The following is a 17,446-nucleotide window of genomic DNA, read 5'->3' on the forward strand; positions in this document are numbered from 1 at the left end:
CATTTTCACAATGTTGATTCTTCCAATCCAAGAACATGGTATATCTCTCCATCTATTTGTATCATCTTTAATTTCTTTCATCAGTGTCTTATAATTTTCTGCATACAGGTCTTTTGTCTCCTTAGGTAGGTTTATTCCTAGATATTTTATTCTTTTGGTTGCAGTGGTAAACGGGAGTGTTTTCTTAATTTCACTTTCAGATTTTTCGTCATTAGTGTATAGAAATGCAAGAGATTTCTGTGCATTAATTTTGTATCCTGCTACTTTACCAAATTCATTGATTAGCTCTAGGAGTTTTCTGGTAGCATCTTTAGGATTCTCTATGTATAGTATCATGTCATCTGCAGATAGTGACAGCTTGACTTCTTCTTTTCCGATTTGGATTCCTTTTATTTCTTTGTCTTCTCTGATTGCTGTGGCTAACACTTCCAAAACTATGTTGAATAATAGTGGTGAGAGTGGACAACCTTGTCTTGTTCCTGATCTTAGTGGAAATGGTTTCAGTTTTTCACCATTGAGGACAATGTTGGCTGTGGGTTTGTCATATATGGCCTTTATTATGTTGAGGAAAGTTCCCTCTATGCCTACTTTCTGCAGGGCTTTTATCATAAATGGGTGTTGAATTTTGTCGAAAGCTTTCTCTGCATCGATTGAGATGATCATATGGTTTTTCTCCTTCAATTTGTTAATATGGTGTATCACATTGATTGATTTGCGTATATTGAAGAATCCTTGCATTCCTGGGATAAACCCCACTTGATCATGGTGTATGATCCTTTTAATGTGCTGTTGGATTGTTTGCTAGTATTTTGTTGAGGATTTTTGCATCTATGTTCATCAGTGATATTGTCCTGTAGTTTTCTTTCTTTGTGACATCTTTGTCTGGTTTTGGTATCAGGGTGATGGTGGCCTCGTAGAATGAGTTGTGGAGTGTTCCTCCCTCTGCAATATTTTGGAAGAGTTTGAGAAGGATAGGTGTTAGCTCTTCTCTAAATGTTTGATAGAATTCACCTGTGAAGCCATCTGGTCCTGGGCTTTTGTTTGTTGGAAGGTTTTTAATCACAGTTTCAATTTCAGTGCTTGTGATTGGTCTGTTCATATTTTCTATTTCTTCCTGGTTCAGTCTTGGCAGTTTGTGCATTTCTAAGAATCTGTCCATTTCTTCCAGGTTGTCCATTTTATTGGCATAGAGTTGCTTGTAGTAATCTCTCATGATCTTTTGTATTTCTGCAGTGTCAGTGGTTACTTCTCCTTTTTCATTTCTAATTCTATTGATTTGAGTCTTCTCCCTTTTTCTCTTGATGAGTCTGGCTAATGGTTTATCAATTTTGTTTATCTTCTCAAAGAACCAGCTTTTAGTTTCATTGATTTTTGCTATTGTTTCCTTCATTTCTTTTTCATTTATTTCTGACCTGATCTTTATAATTTCTTTCCTTCTGCTGGCTTTGGGGTTTTTTTGTTCTTCTTTCTCTAATTGCTTTTGGTGCAGGGTTAGGTTGTTTATTCGAGATGTTTCATGTTTCTTGAGGTAGGCTTGTATTGCTATAAACTTCCCTCTTAGCACTGCTTTTGCTGCATCCCATAGGTTTTGGGTCGTCGTATCTCCATTGTCATTTGTTTCTAGGTATTTTTTGATTTCCCCTTTGATTTCTTCAGTGATCACTTCGTTATTAAGCAGTGTATTGTGTAGCCTCCATGTGTCTGTATTTTTTACAGATCTTTTCCTGTAATTGATATCTAGTCTCATAGCATTGTGGTCGGAAAAGATACTTGATACGATTTCAATTTTCTTAAATTTACCAAGGCTTGATTTGTGACCCAAGATATGATCTATCCTGGAGAATGTTCCATGAGCACTTGAGAAAAATGTGTATTCTGTTGTTTTTGGGTGGAATGTCCTATAAATATCAATTAAGTCCATCTTGTTTAATGTATCATTTAAAGCTTGTGTTTCCTTATTTATTTTCATTTTGGATGATCTGTCCATTGGTAAAAGTGGGGTGTTAAAGTCCCCTACTATGATTGTGTTGCTGTCGATTTCCCCTTTTCTGGCTGTTAGTATTTGCCTTATGTATTGAGGTGCTCCTATGTTGGGTGCATAAATATTTACAATTGTTATACCTTCCTCTTGGATCGATCCCTTGATCATTATATAGTGTCCTTCTTTGTCTCTTGTAATAGTCTTTATTTTAAAGTCTATTTTGTCTGATATGAGAATTGCTACTCTGGCTTTCTTTTGATTTCCATTTGCATGGAATATCTTTTTCCATCCCCTCACTTTCAGTCTGTATGTGTCCTTAAGTCTGAAGTGGGTCTCTTGTAGATAGCATATACACAGGTCTTGGTTTTGTATCCTTTCAGCCAGTCTATGTCTTTGGTTGGAGCATTTAATCCATTTACATTTAAGGTAGTTATTGATATGTATGTTCCTATTCCCATTTTCTTAAATGTTTTGGGTTTGTTATTGTAGGTGTTTTCCTTCTCTTGTGTTTCTTGCCTAGAGAATTTCCCTTAGCATTTGTTGTAAAGCTGGTTTGGTGGTGCTGAACTCTCTCAGCTTTTGCTTGTCTGTAAAGGTTTTAATTTCTCCATCACATCTGAACGAGATCCTTGCTGGGTAGAGTAATCTTGGTTGTAGGTTTTTCTCCTTCATCACTTTAAGTATATCCTGCCACTCCCTTCTGGCTTGCAAAGTTTCTGCTGAAAGATCAGATGTTAACCTTATGGGGATTCCCTTGTGTGTTATTTGCTGTTTTTCCCTTGCTGCCTTTAATATGTTTTCCTTATATTTAATTTTTGACAGTTTGATTAATATGTGTCTTGGCGTGTTTCTCCTTGGGTTTATCCTGTATGGGACTCTCTGTGCTTCCAGGACTTGATTAACTATTTCCTTTCCCATATTAGGGAAGTTTTCAACTATAATCTCTTCAAATATTTTCTCAGTCCCTTTCTTTTTCTCTTCTTCTTCTGGGACCCCTATAATTCGAATGTTGGTGCGTTTAATGTTGTCCCAGAGGTCTCTGAGACTGTCCTCAGTTCTTTTCATTCTTTTTTCTTTATCCTGCTCTGCAGTAGTTATTTCCACCATTTTATCTTCCAGGTCACTTATCCTTTCTTCTGCCTCAGTTATTCTGCTATTGATCCCATCTAGAGTATCTTTAATTTCATTTATTGTGTTTTTCATCATTGCTTGGTTCCTCTTTAGTTCTTCTACGTCCTTGTTAAATGTTTCTTGCATTTTGTCTATTCTATTTCCAAGATTTTGGATCATCCTTACTATCATTATTCTGAATTCTTTTTCAGGTAGACTACCTATTTCCTCTTCATTTGTTAAATCTGGTGTGTTTTGACCCTGCTCCTTCATCTGCTGTTTGTTTTTCTGTCATCTCATTTTGCTTATCTTACTGTGTTTGGGGTCTCCTTTTCACAGGCTGCAGGTTCGTAGTTCCCGTTGTTTTTGGTATCTGTCCCCAGTGGCTAAGGTTGGTTCAGTGGGTTGTGTAGGCTTCCTGGTGGAGGGAACTAGTGCCTGAGTTCTGGTGGATGAGGCTGGATCTTGTCTTTCTGGTGGGCACGTCCACGTCTGGTGGTGTATTTTGGGGTGTCTGTGGCCTTATTATGATTTTAGGCAGCCTCTCTGCTAATGGATGGGGCTGTGTTCCTGTCTTGCTATTTGTTTGGCATAGGGTGTCCAGCACTGTAGGTTGCTCGTCGTTGAGTGAAGCTGGGTCTTGATGTTGAGATGGAGATCTCTGAGAGATTTTCGCCGTTTGGTATTACATGGAGCTGTGAGGTCTCTTGTGGACCAGTGTCCTGAAGTTGGCTCTCCCACCTCAGAGGCACGGCCCTGATGCCTGGCTGGAGCACCAAGAGCCTTTCGTCCACACGGCTCAGAGTAAAAGGGAGAGAAAATAGAAAAAAAGAAAGAAAGAGGCTATAATATAGTGAAGTAAAATAAAGCTATTATAAAGCAGAGCTATACAGACAAAATCTCACCCAGAAGCATATACATATACACTCACAAAAAAAAGGAAAAGGGGAAAAATTAATATATCCTGCTCCGAAAGTCCACCTCCTGAATTTGGGATGATTCGTTGTCTGTTCAGGTATTCAACAGATGCAGGCACATCAAGTTGTTTGGGGAGTTTTAGTCCGCTGCTTCTGAGGCTGCTGGGAGAGATTTCCCCTTCTCTTCTCTGTTCGCACAGCTCCTGGGGATCAGCTTTGGATTTGGACCCGCCTCTGCGTGTAGGTCACCTGAGGGCGTCTGTTTCCCGCCCAGACAGGACGGGGTTAAAGGAGCAGCTGCTTCGGGGGCTCTGGCTCACTCAGGCCGGGGGGAGGGAGGGGTACGGAGGAGGCGGGGCGAGCCTGCGGCGGCAGAGGCCGGCGTGACGTTGCAGCAGCCTGAGGCGCGCCGTGTGTTCTCCAGGGGAAGTTGTCCCCGGATCACGGGACCCTGGCAGTGGCGGGCTGCACAGGCTCCCGGGAGGGGCGGTGTGGAGAGTGACCTGTGCTCACACACAGGCTTTTTGGAGGCGGCAGCCGCAGCCCCAGCATCTCACACCCGTCTCTGGGGTCCGCGCTGATCGCCGCGGCTCGCGCCCGTCTGTGGAGCTTGTTTAGGCGGCGCTCTGAATCCCCTCTCCCTGCGCGCCGTGAAACAAAGAGGCAAGAAAAAGTTTCTTGTCTCTTCGGCAGCCGCAGACTTTTTCCCGGACTCCCTACCAGCCAGCTGTGGTGCGCTAACCCCTTCAGGCTGTGTTCACGCCGCCAGCCCCAGTCCTCTCCCTGCGATCCGACGGAAGCCGAGCCTCAGCTCCCAGCCCCGCCCGCCCCGGCGGGGGAGCAGACAAGCCTCTCGGGCTGGTGAGTGCTGCTCGGCGCCGAGCCTCTGTGCGGGAGTCTCTCCGTTTTTCCCTCTGCGCCCCTGTTGCTGTGGGATCCGCGCTGTTAGCCGCGGCTCATGCCCGTCTCTGGAGCTCGTTTAGGCGGCGCTCTGAATCCCCTCTCCTCGCGCACCAGGAAACAAAGAGGGAAGAAAAAGTCTCTTGCCTGTTCGGCAGCTGCAGACATTTTCCCGGACTCCCTCCTGGCTAGCTGTGGCGCACTAACCCCTTCAGGCTGTGTTCAGGCCGCCAACCCCAGTCCTCTCCCTGCGATCCACTGAAGCCCGAGCCTCAGTTCCTAGCCCCGTCCGCCCTGGCGGGCGAGCAGACAAGCCTCTCGGGCTGGAGAGTGCTGCTCGGCGCCGAGCCTCTGTGCGGGAGTCTCTCCGTTTTTCCCTCTGCGCCCCTGTTGCTGTGGGATACGCGCTGTTAGCCGCGGCTCGCGCCCGTCTCTGGAGCTCGTTTAGGCGGCGCTCTGAATCCCCTCTCCTCGCGCACCAGGAAACAAAGAGGGAAGAAAAAGTCTCTTGCCTGTTCGGCAGCTGCAGACATTTTCCCGGACTCCCTCCTGGCTAGCTGTGGTGCACTAACCCCTTCAGGCTGTGTTCACGCCGCCAACCCCAGTCTTCTCCCTGCGATCCGACCGAAGCCCGAGCCTCAGTTCCTAGCCCCGTCCGCCCCGGCGGGTGAGCAGACAAACCTCTCGGGCTGGTGAGTGCTGCTCGTTGCCGAGCCTCTGTGCGGGAATCTCTCCGCTTTGCCCTCCGCACCCCTGTGGCTGCGCTCTCCTCCGTGGCTCCGAAGCTCCCCCCCTCCGCCACCCGCAGTCTCTGCCCGCGAAGGGGCTCCTAGTGCGTGGAAATCTTTCCTCCTTCACGGCTCCCTCCCACTGGTGCAGGTGCCGTCCCTATTCTTTTGTCTCTGTTATTTCTTTTTTCTTTTGCCCTACCCAAGTACGGGGGGAGTTTCTTGCCTGTTTAGAGGTCGGACGTTTTCTGTCAGCGCTCACTGGGTGTTCTGTAGGAGCAGTTCCACGTGTAGATGTATTTCTACTGTATCTGTGGGAAGGAAGGTGATCTCCGCGTCTTACTCTTCCGCCATCTTCTCCCCCTCTTATAGAGTTTTAAAGTGATAACTATAAACTATTTTTATAGCATAGGGTCTAGCTAGCATTTAGTAGACATTCAATAAATACAAACTCTTATTCATAGTGCTAAAACAGGCCCCAGATCATGACTAATGGCCATTCTTTTGGGCACACTTCTTGTTTGGCCTTCTGAACTTCAATACCTCAAAACATTCAACAATTCTATGTTCTACGTAAAGTATATATCACACATGATATGAAGAATATATGTTAAAATATTCTGTGCCTCCTTTGGGCTTATGCTCTACAAGTGTGGGTACAGGCAGCAGGTTTATTAGTGCAATGAAATGCTGTTTTTTGAAATGTGAGTCTAAGTGGTATGAGAGGACATGGATTGGCATGTTTCAATTATAGGAGACGAGGAAGGGCTTCACAGGGGATATGAGATAGCAGTCGAGTCCTGAAGAATTATACAGTTAACCAGATTAACAAACAGGACATGAATACCATGTTTCAGTTTAGAAAACAGTACTGGCAGATACCCAGAGATAAAAGACAATATGGCAAGAGAAGTTAAGTGAGAGTTCGGTGGTGAGAAAAGACTATGGATAGACAAACAAGGACCAAGGCTTTAAAGAACTTGTAAGTCATGTGGTTATTATACACGTTTAGAGAAAAAATAATCTTCTGTATGGCTTTAAACACATCAAATTATTGTTTTGAACAGTATATCATGTGGTTAATTCACTCTTCTCAGAGAGTGAGTGGATGTGATGTGAAGTATAATTTGGAAGCAGGGAGACCAGTTAGGAAAAGGTGATATAAGACTAAATTAAGGAATCAGGCCTGGGAAGTATGAGAAAGCAAATGATCCAGCAGGTGGCTAGGAAGTATAATTGATAGGGGTTGATGGTTAACTGGAATTTGAGGTAAGAATAGGGGAGTAGCTAAGTATCATGCATTTTGAAAATAATTTCATTCATTAGGGTAAAGACCACAATTTGGGGGAGAAGACCAGCATCTCAGTTTTGGTTGTGATAAAATTGTCAGTGAGACTTTCCAAAGACAGAGTGGCCTAGCAGAAATGCAAACTTGCCTACCTCTAGCGACTATTCAACATGGTGGGGGATGCATTTTTATTACATACATAAGATTATCTGGTCTTTGGCCTGCTTCCCTCACTGTTTCTTGCCCTATTTCTACATGCAACTTGTGTGGAACCAATATGACTTGTGACAAGTTAAAACCCAGTATTATTTTTCTTTCTATCATCTTTTTAAGTTTCATTTAGTGGGGGTAATCTTCCTTATTCCTGGATGAAAATTCTGGCCTTTTGCTTTCTCCTTTTATTCTCAAGTACTACAGTAGTACTAGCAGTCTCAAAGTTGCCAGTACATGAAAATGTCCAATCCTGTGTGTTAATCACAATCTAAAACTTGAATCTGGGTTAAATCTTCTCCTCTCCTCCAGCTTGAAGGATGAAAGATTAAAATAACAATGAAGATTTGATTGTTCTTCTTTCTACTCCTGCTTCGCACAACTCTTAACAGGTTTGCTACTTCAATTGTAGTTTCATTTTCCTATGGGAAGTAAACCAGAAGATGGCAGCGAGATAGGGATGGATAGTGCAATTCTTTTTTTTTTTTTTTTTTTAATATTTATTTACTTATTTATGGCTGTGTTGTGTCTTCATTTCTATGCGAGGGCCCTCTCCAGTTGCGGCGAGCGGGGGCCACTCTTCATCGCGGTGCGCGGGCCTCTCACCGTCGCAGCCTCTCCTGCTGCGGAGCACAGACTCCAGACGCGCAGGCTCAGTAACTGTGGCTCACGGGCCCAGCCGCTTCGCGGCACGTGGGATCCTCCCAAACCAGGGCTCGAACCCATGTCCCCTGCATTGGCAGGCAGAGTCTCAACCACTGCGCCACCAGGGAAGCCCCCTGGATAGTGCAATTCTAACTTGGCTGATGGCACTCTGTTTCTTCCGAAGTTCCCTGTTGAGCTCCTATCTACTTTGTTCTAATAATCTTGGCAGAGGACACTTTTCTCAATCTCATCAAAACGCTCTTCTTTCTCTTGAGGATCTCATCCCTTCCAGGCAGTCCTATTAGCCAGGACAAAAGATGACCACACTCATCTATCTTTCATTGCCATATCTTGCCCACAGTAAACTTACTCCATGCCTTAAACAATCTCCAGGATCCCAGGCTAATACCAAAACAACAAGATTCTTTCACTTCCGCTGCCCTCAAGCATTTAGTCAACCTGGCCCTTCTTTTACCTTCTAGGTTTCCATGGGAGTCAGATCCCAGTGTTGTGCTTTAGCCTTCTCAGTCATGAGTCAGTCACCACTGTGCTCTCTACACAGTGAAGGGAAGACATTTCATAACTTTACAAGCAATTCCCTTGAAACTTCCATGTTAGAGGGTGGCATTACCCCAACCGTCTTTCCTCTACTGTGGGTATGAGATGCAGAACCACAGTCCTCCAAATAGATCTCTAGGACAGTCTTCTCTCCTTTCACCAGTTTCTCTACAAACATTTGAAATACCTGAGAGATTTCAGAGGCTGGAACAGTTTTTAACAACCATTTCTTTGTAAATTTTATATTTGTATTGGAGGCATGTATTTCACATACTCACATTGATATTTTGTATGTAAGGTAGGAAGTGTCTATTCTAACATTGTTTTATATTTTGTTTTATATCCCCAAATCCTTTATACGGAAGCATCCACACTACATGCACGAATTTGAAGCTGGAGCAACAAAGCCCATTGAAACATGATTAATTTCTGTCCTTGAGATCTGAAAGATAGGTATATGAAAAAGAGCTATAAGTGCTATAACAGACAAGTGAACACTGTGTCATGGAAGTAGAGAGGAAGAAATAGCAAATTCTTAAATGAAGGTAGTTAAAAGAAATTTCAGAAACTGGAGCTACAAAGCTCAATAAGAAGCTAGAGCTACAAAACCTGTTAAAACATGACTAATTTCTGTCCTTGACAACAAAAAGATAGGTATAAGAGAAACAGCTATAAATGCTATAAAAGAAGCATGTCCACTGTGTTATGGAAATGGAAGAAATAGATTCTTAACAGAAAGTAATTAGATAAAATTTAAAGGTAAAGATACTATTTGAGTTGAACCTGAAAAAATATATGGGATTTCATTGGTGCATTTCATCTCCCCAATTATTGGAAACATGATCCCTTACTATCATTCTTAATCACCCATTTATGATTAGAACCTACCTATTGAAATAATTCCAGACAAATCAATATGACAGTTTGATTACAATGTTGCTTTAAGATAAAACAATCCTTGTAACTACTTATCTTCAGCTACTCCTTTTATGGTATTTTATGATAAAAATATAAAATTTCTTTTGATAGGTGAAAAAAAAGTCCCACTGTGAGTTACCTATAGTGAAATGTCATTACATAATAATATTTTCCCAATAATGTTAACCTTCAGTCTGTTTAATTACAATTTACCATTCCATAAAATGCTATGTCACTGCTACCATAGTTGTTATTTTTCTTGATCTTTAAAAATGCTGACATTGAGGGCTTCCCTGGTGGCACAGTGGATATGAATCCTCCTGCCAATGCAGGGGACACGGGTTCGAACCCTGGTCTGGGAAGATCCCACATGCTGCAGAGCAACTAAGCCCATGCACCACAACTATTGAGCCTGCGCTCTAGAGCTCACGAGCCACAACTACTGAGCCTGCGTGCCACAACTACTGAAGCCCAGGCGCCTAGATCCCGTGCTCTGCAACAAGAGAAGCCACCACAATGAGAAGCCTGCGGACTGCAACAAAGAGTAGCCCCTGCTCACCGCAGCTAGATAAAGTCCACGCGCAGCAACGAAGACCCAACACAGTCAAAAATAAATAAATAAATAAATAAATTTATTAAAAAGAAATGCTGACATTGAATATATGTAACCTAAATATTAGCTAAACTAAAAATTCTTTTGAGGTTGCCATATTTACTTGTTTTAGAATATATATTTATAAATAAAATACGTGTATATATGTGTGTATATATATGCATATCTGTGTGTGTGTGTGTGTACATATATATATATACATATATATATATATATATATATACATATATACACACACATACCTCTAATAATAATAGCCAACATAGTCTATGGATTTGTTCTAGACCAGGCATTATGCTAAGGTACTTACATACATGATTACATTCAATTTGTACATAATTCTTTGGCTTTAGTTATTATGATCATTCCCATTATACGGATTCACATATGAAGGCCCAGAAGCATTAACCCATTTCCCAAGGTCATATCAAATAATAAAAACCCAGGTTCTGGTGCAGGCAGGCTAAGTCCAGTTCCACGTTCTTAACCGCTACAACTTCCTGCTTCCTATAGTTTCTAACTCTAGCACAGGTATCCCCATTCAGATCTACAGAATAGTCTGGAATTTTCATGTGATTTTTATTGTATATATTCAGCTCCATTCCATTGTCATTTGTTATGGAGTTAGATTTGGGGAAAACTTACAGCCTATTAGCAGAAAAATATATATATACGTTTATAAAAATACCCATAGACTCTTTCCTCCTGAGGAAAAGTACATTTTAACTATGCTTGGTGAAGCTAGAGATCTTCTAGCCTATTATATTCCGTTCATAAGGGTACTTCATGTAACACTCTTGTGCCAAGAAAAAATAATTTCACTTATAAAAGGAGCAATTGTTCAACATTGATTAAAAACTCCTACAATAGCATCGAGTACTTAGTACAAGAACCTAATGGATGCTAAATGGATGAGTGGATAAATGGATGAATAAATGAGAGAATGAATGGGCTATGCTCCATAAGGTTTAATTAATACAGTTAGTATGTGTGTGATTTTTGTGTGTGTAAGTTGTATTTTATGTAGCTGTACACACAGACACACAACCCTATGTACCTGTGTGATTGACTAAATGGCTGACATCTGTTTACTTTTTTCCTCTTATTTTTTATATGTTTAACTCTTAATTAGTATGTCTGTTATTCCTAAGATATGTGCTTTTTTATATTTTTATTTATTTTCCCATATATCTCTGCATAATATGTGTGTAGTTAAGGAAGGAAGGAGATGATAACTAAAGCCTCTCTCTCTCTCTCTCTCTCTCTCTCTCTCTCTCTCCCCCCGCCCCCCTCCATAGGTGTTAACACTGGTCATGAATAGTCTTTTCCTATTCCATACCCCTTTGAAGTAAGTATTGAGCAAATACTTAAAGATGATCAATTTGAAAGGCACCAGACTATCAGCCTGCCCAAGCAAACTGTATGTTCGGTTCCAACACTTTGCAGCAAGACACTGGGTAGCCATGTTGCCCACCCTAATGAAAATGAGAACTTATGTCAGTAATCAGTGAATTACTACCAGGAATGAAGAAGTCATGACAATTTACTTACTGCCAAAAAAAAAAAAAAAAAAAAAAAACTCAGCAGATTCATGAAACTTTTTTCTTCATAGGATGATTTAAAACTGAACAGATTGTTGGAGAGTGCTTCAGTAGAATGTGTGTGTGTGTGTGTGTGTGTGTGTGTACAGATGCATACATACTTGTTCTGATATTCCAGTCACTGTAGGTAAACTTCATTTTGCTGTTAATCACTTCTGCATGGGAAAGTTGGCTTATTTTGTTTTAAGAGAAATAAATCAGTAAAAGCCTTTTTTTTAAAATCAATACTCAGAGAACAGTCTTGCCCACAGGGTAAAATACAAACTATCCCATAAGAGGAGCAGCCCTATCGCAATAAAACAAAAATGGTATGTACTATATAATCATAGGTGAAAAAAATTATATAGACAAGGGGAAGGAAGAAATGTCAATGTCAGCTACCAACTCTCTGGGCAGTGGTTAAAGGTTGTCCAGCTTATATGAAATCTATGACTGATTCTCATTTACTTGGAAGAATTTATTATACCCAAAGGGAGAGTTAAAGAATTACTGCTCTTATCGCAATTGAAACACCAGGAATGAAAATCCCACTGGGGAAACAAATATTTTAATAATCTATTATATATCCACAGCAGTAACACTGCAGTAAAATGTCATGGCTAACCGAGCTATTTCAACCTTTAATTTCCACACTGCTTAGGTTAGCATTCTAAATCAGACAACCAAGGCATCCCTAGAGCCCTGTGCTATTAAAACCAAATTCATTTCTAGAAAGTGCATTGCTATAGTTTTACTATTCAAAAAGTATCTTAGATAGAGTTTGATAGTGTTTACATAGGTTTTTATGCTTTCTTCTCTTTCTTGCATGGTCTGTAAGGATAGTAAGAGATGAATATGACTGATTTTGGCATAATTTTGTAAATCCCTAACAAAGCTATTTTTGCATAGGTAAGTTGGTTGCATTAATGTGGGCATGTTTATGTGCCAATACCAATTTTTAAGAAAATAATAGATTCATTCATTTTCCTCTGAGTAACAAATAAATGACTGTAAAAATCAAGTGGAGAAAGTCAATAAATAAGTGTTTATTAGAACATTTGGGAAGCCTGAAAAAGAAAAACGGAATAAAACATTTATTAATAGTTCCTTCAAGGTCATTTTTTTAAAATAAATTTATTTATTTATTTATGTATTTTTGGCTGCATTGGGTCTTCGTTGCGCATGGGCTTTTCTCTAGTTATGGCGAACAGGGGCTACTCTCAGTTGCGGTTGGCAGACTTCTCATTGCAGTGGCTTCTCTTGTTGCGGAGTACGGGCTCTAGGCGCGGGCTTCAGTAGTTGTGGCATGTGGGCTCAATAGTTGGGGCTCGCGGGCTGTAGAACACAGGCTCAGTAGTTGTGGCGCACTGGCTTAGTTGCTCCATGGCATGTGGAATCTCCCCGGACCAGGACTCGAACCCGTGTCCCCTGCATTGGCAGGCGTATTCTTAACCACTATGCCACCAGGGAAGTCCCAAGGTCATGTGTAACATCAGAAAATTAATCTTTTTTAAGAGGTCTGCTCTGAAGAATTGAGAACTTAAGAAATAAAGTTCATATTGTCTTGAACAATGATTTTCACTCTCTTCAGCAAAACATCTCTAAATGCTATTTTAACAGAGAAGATCAAAGTCCATCCACTCCTTTTGCAACCCCTTGTTGCAAAACAGTGTAACTCTACCCTTTGCATGAAAGAAAGGCTAATGGAGCAAAGACAAGGGATCCTCCCCAAGTAGTTAGATTAGGTTGGCATAGGCCAGCAGCTGACTGCAATATTCTGGAAATACGTTTCTGGTTACTGAAACGGTACAGAAATGAGGCAGAGTGTGAATTGTATAGCCTTTAACCCGGTCATTTCAATAGCAAAGCCCTGAAATTTAAGAGCAAAAATGTGTATCCCTCTGCTGGTGTTGATATTGTTACGCATTCTCTACATTTGAATGAAGCAGTAAAAAAGTTGGTCACCTAAATCTATTTTGTCTCCTTCTCCAGTAAGTGGATATTCAATTGAACCTGAGATAAGTAGTCAATTACAAATTCATATGTCCCTTCCCCCTTACAGAGACACATAGAGGTGGGGTTGCAACTACTACTCAGTTCTGTAGTAAGACTAGGTACAGTTGTTCCACCCAGACTCCTCTACAAGGAGATAGAATCAACTGTACAAGAAGAGAGACTAAATCAAATAATAGGCTATAACTTTAGGTAAAATAGGTAACTTTAACTATTACCACCAAGAAATACATATTCATGGCTCAGAGCATGCAGTAGTCATGTGACAGATGCTGGAAAATGACATCTCAAGGTACATCAGCTAAAATGTCATAAACATTTGAAATTATAAATAACAAGAAAAATAAGAAAATGTAACCATAGAAATATAAAAATTGCATTGAGGAGGGACAGGTACTTTTAAATGATGCTTTAGAATTCTGTTCTCAGATGGATTCCTTTCCAGCTTCAATAAGTAAATTGGCACGTGTTACAGTAGAATCAGCAATGACACGTACAAAGTCAACCAAACTCAGTCTATATATCAGCTCTGCTAACAGTCTGATATATGTAGGCATCAACCATCACCTACAAAGATTAAGAACTGTCCATACACACAGTATTAGAACATATTTCTTTATAATAGAACTGGAGCCAAAATTCATTAGTTTGACATTCTAACTTATTTATAAGAATCTCTATTTCTAGAAATTTGTGGACAATATTTCATGGAAAGTGCAGAAGTGATAAATGTAACCCTCTTAAGAGGATAAAACTGAGTTATCAATCCACGGAGTCATGTAGGAGGAGACGTAAACAGCAGACCAGTGTTTACTATCAACTATCATTACTAACATTTATTCTTTTTAATAACACAAAATTCCCTGAATGAAGCCTATATGAAATACTCAACTCCACCCTTTATTTTTAAAGCGGGACCTTGCTAGCTAAACTGGCACCTACTTGTCCATCTCAACTGTGCAGACCCCACTTGAGATAATGGAAAAAATAAATGGTCTGGAAGTAGCCAAGGTGATTTAATTATATCTGTTTCTTCTAGAGCATTTTAATTCCTTCTATAGAAGGTTGACCCCCTGGTTTCCAAATGCACAGTAAATCAAGTTCACAGGGTGAACTTTACTTTTAAAAGAAATTTGTCTGGCAGTAATTAAAAGGAAAGATGGCTCATGTAACATCTAAGAAAAATAAAAAGCAAATCAGTAACTAAAGAAAAAATAATAGCCATTTGCATTACCATTATATGTTGGCATAGATTTTCATAGTCCCACTTCCCTCAGTAGCTTTTATGAATATTATTACAGAAAAGTATATCAGGTGTACAGATGTAAAATGTTAAATCCTTGATACATTTATTTATATTTTTAATAAATTATTTTGAGAATCTATGTAGAAAGGGCCAGAATAATATAATTAGTAAGCCACAACAAATGTAATACAGACCTTTGAGGAACTACTATTAAGAAACTAGAGAGAGAGTATAATATATTACCAAATCTCCAAGAAAAACAAAATTTGGACTCTCCATGGCTTGAAATAGAATATAAGGATAGGAAAGCCACTAATCAGTGAGACCAATTCTGTCTCCATAAATTTTATCTCACCTTTGAGAGATTCTAGGTTACAGCTCTGGCTCAAATATGGACAAAACACTCTTCTTTTTGTTCCTCTTGGTTTAGCTGAGAAAATCTGTTATTTTCAGTCTTCCTAAATACAAAGAAAAACTACTGAAAATAAATATTATGAACAAAAGCAAATACTTATTCCAGTTTACAAAATACCCCCTGATTTCTCATAATGTAACATGTCCTCAGAGTTTGAGGCTCCTATCCCAACCCAATACTGTCTGTGTGATTTCCCTCTGTCCCCAAAGAGCCTTTTACTTCCAAATTCCTGCCCATACTCCATATTGGAAGTTACCATTTCACCAGTTCCTAAGCAAACATCATCTGCTAGACATCATTGTTTTCTAAAGTCATTATCAAGTGATTCAGAATCCATTCTTCAGTTCACTTACAGTTCCGTTTCTTAGTTTGGAGTCTGTGGGTTTTCTTCACACACGCACATTCTACAAGTTATGGACCTCATGAATAATTCCACTTTCTCCTGGGACCTCAACTCCAAGGAATAATAAAGAATGGCTCTTCTCTCAGTAAGAGCCAACTATAAAGCTAAAACAAAAGTTACAACTGAAAGCTAGAGAGTCATTTCATCCTCACATGAAGATAGATGTGTAAATAAGAAATCATAATACAGATAGGCAGGGAAACATGATGGAGAGCCCAAGGAAGGAGCTGAGGGAGACTTTGCAGAAGGATGGAACAAACATTAGGTCACAAAGAATGAGGAGGAGCGGCCCTGCAGTAACTGGTAGTGAAGGGCATTCTAAGAAGAGGAAAGAACATGTAGAAAATACTGGAGATATGCCTTTTTTGTTTTAAATTGAAATGCTCAATAATCATTTTTATAACAATGTGCATTTGGAAAATGGATGTTTCATGTAGTTGGGACATGGGCACAATTGAGAGACTAATGGAAAAAAAAATCAAGACTGATGGATTGTGGTTAGATTGCAAAGAGTTTTGTATATCTCACTAAGTAATGTGGACTTTATTCTTTAGGCAATATGTGAAATATAAAGGTGTTTTAGGTTTTGTGTGAGTATGGTTTTTGGTTTTTCTATTTTTGCAAATGTTATTTTTACTATTTTTTTAAAAATTATATTCAATTTTGTGTTATTGAAGGATTTCTTTAGGAGCTATAATGTAGTGGAATGGGGAAATGCTTATGGTAGTATATTGGAGACTTAAGGGGTGATAGCTGTAATCCACATTATTATGACTATGAATCAGAGGTAATATAAGAAAATAAAGAAAAACACAGTAGTCACTGTATACACATATATATATACACATATATATGTTGTGTATATATATATATACACACACACAGTACACAGACTATATTAATAAGTAAACAAGAGTATATGTAAATTTTTGAGATAAGTATATAATGGTTTGATAATATTTTTACATTAAAGGAAAGTATTTTGTTATATGGAAATCTTACACTCATTGTCCAAACTGTGGGTTAAATGAAGTATGAACATATAGTATTATAATGAATTTTATGAGAAACCATTACATTTTTAGGGCATTCAAAAACAGAAATATATATGAATCCTAACACACAGGTACTTTTTCACACACACACATACAAGAGATGCAAATCTAGAGAAAGGTGGAAATAAAACCTAAAACTAAAACTAAAATTTAGTTAAGTACAAATATAGAAACATCCTTAATTGGGTCATCTTAGAAAATATAAAATGTATATACGTGGAGCATACTTATAATTAATAATTAGTAATTATATTCTTACATGATGTGAACTAATGTACACTCAAATCAACCAGTGAAAAAATGACTTGCCTTAGGATTCCTGCACAGAATAAGGAAAGAGATATGCATGCTATTTATATAATCCAATGTGAGCAGATTTCTAACCATAGGTTCTGCCTCACTCATATTATAGCCTATCCTCAAAGTAGATTTAATCATGATGTACTACACTTCCAATGTAGATACTCAGTGTCTCACATACAAAATTAATGAATAAGACATGACATCTGTTCTTTAGGATCTTACCAAATAGTGCATGTGCAGGGTTGGGGAGGGTTGGTTGTATGAGATACAGAGCCAACCCTGTGTCCAGACTCACAAACGGACTCTGAAAATGATTTGAGCATTCAATAGATTGCTAGGGTGGCCAAAGACTGTTACATTAATCAAAATTTTTAGTGACTGAGGTTTCCAGTTGAAACAGTGGCTCCAAGAACATCTGTACAGTTTGGAATGTTGCCTTCTGCAAGTTGAGCCAATTTCAGACTCTCATGTATTGGAGAGCTCTGTTGTGTGGCTCTCTTTAGAATATGTCATAAAGCTAATTAGCCCAAAATAGAGTGCAGAGGTACCTTGCACATCTAAAA

This window comes from Balaenoptera physalus, assembly GCF_965194825.1.
Source record: "Balaenoptera physalus genome assembly, chromosome: 8".
In the NCBI taxonomy this organism is placed as follows: domain Eukaryota; kingdom Metazoa; phylum Chordata; class Mammalia; order Artiodactyla; family Balaenopteridae; genus Balaenoptera; species Balaenoptera physalus.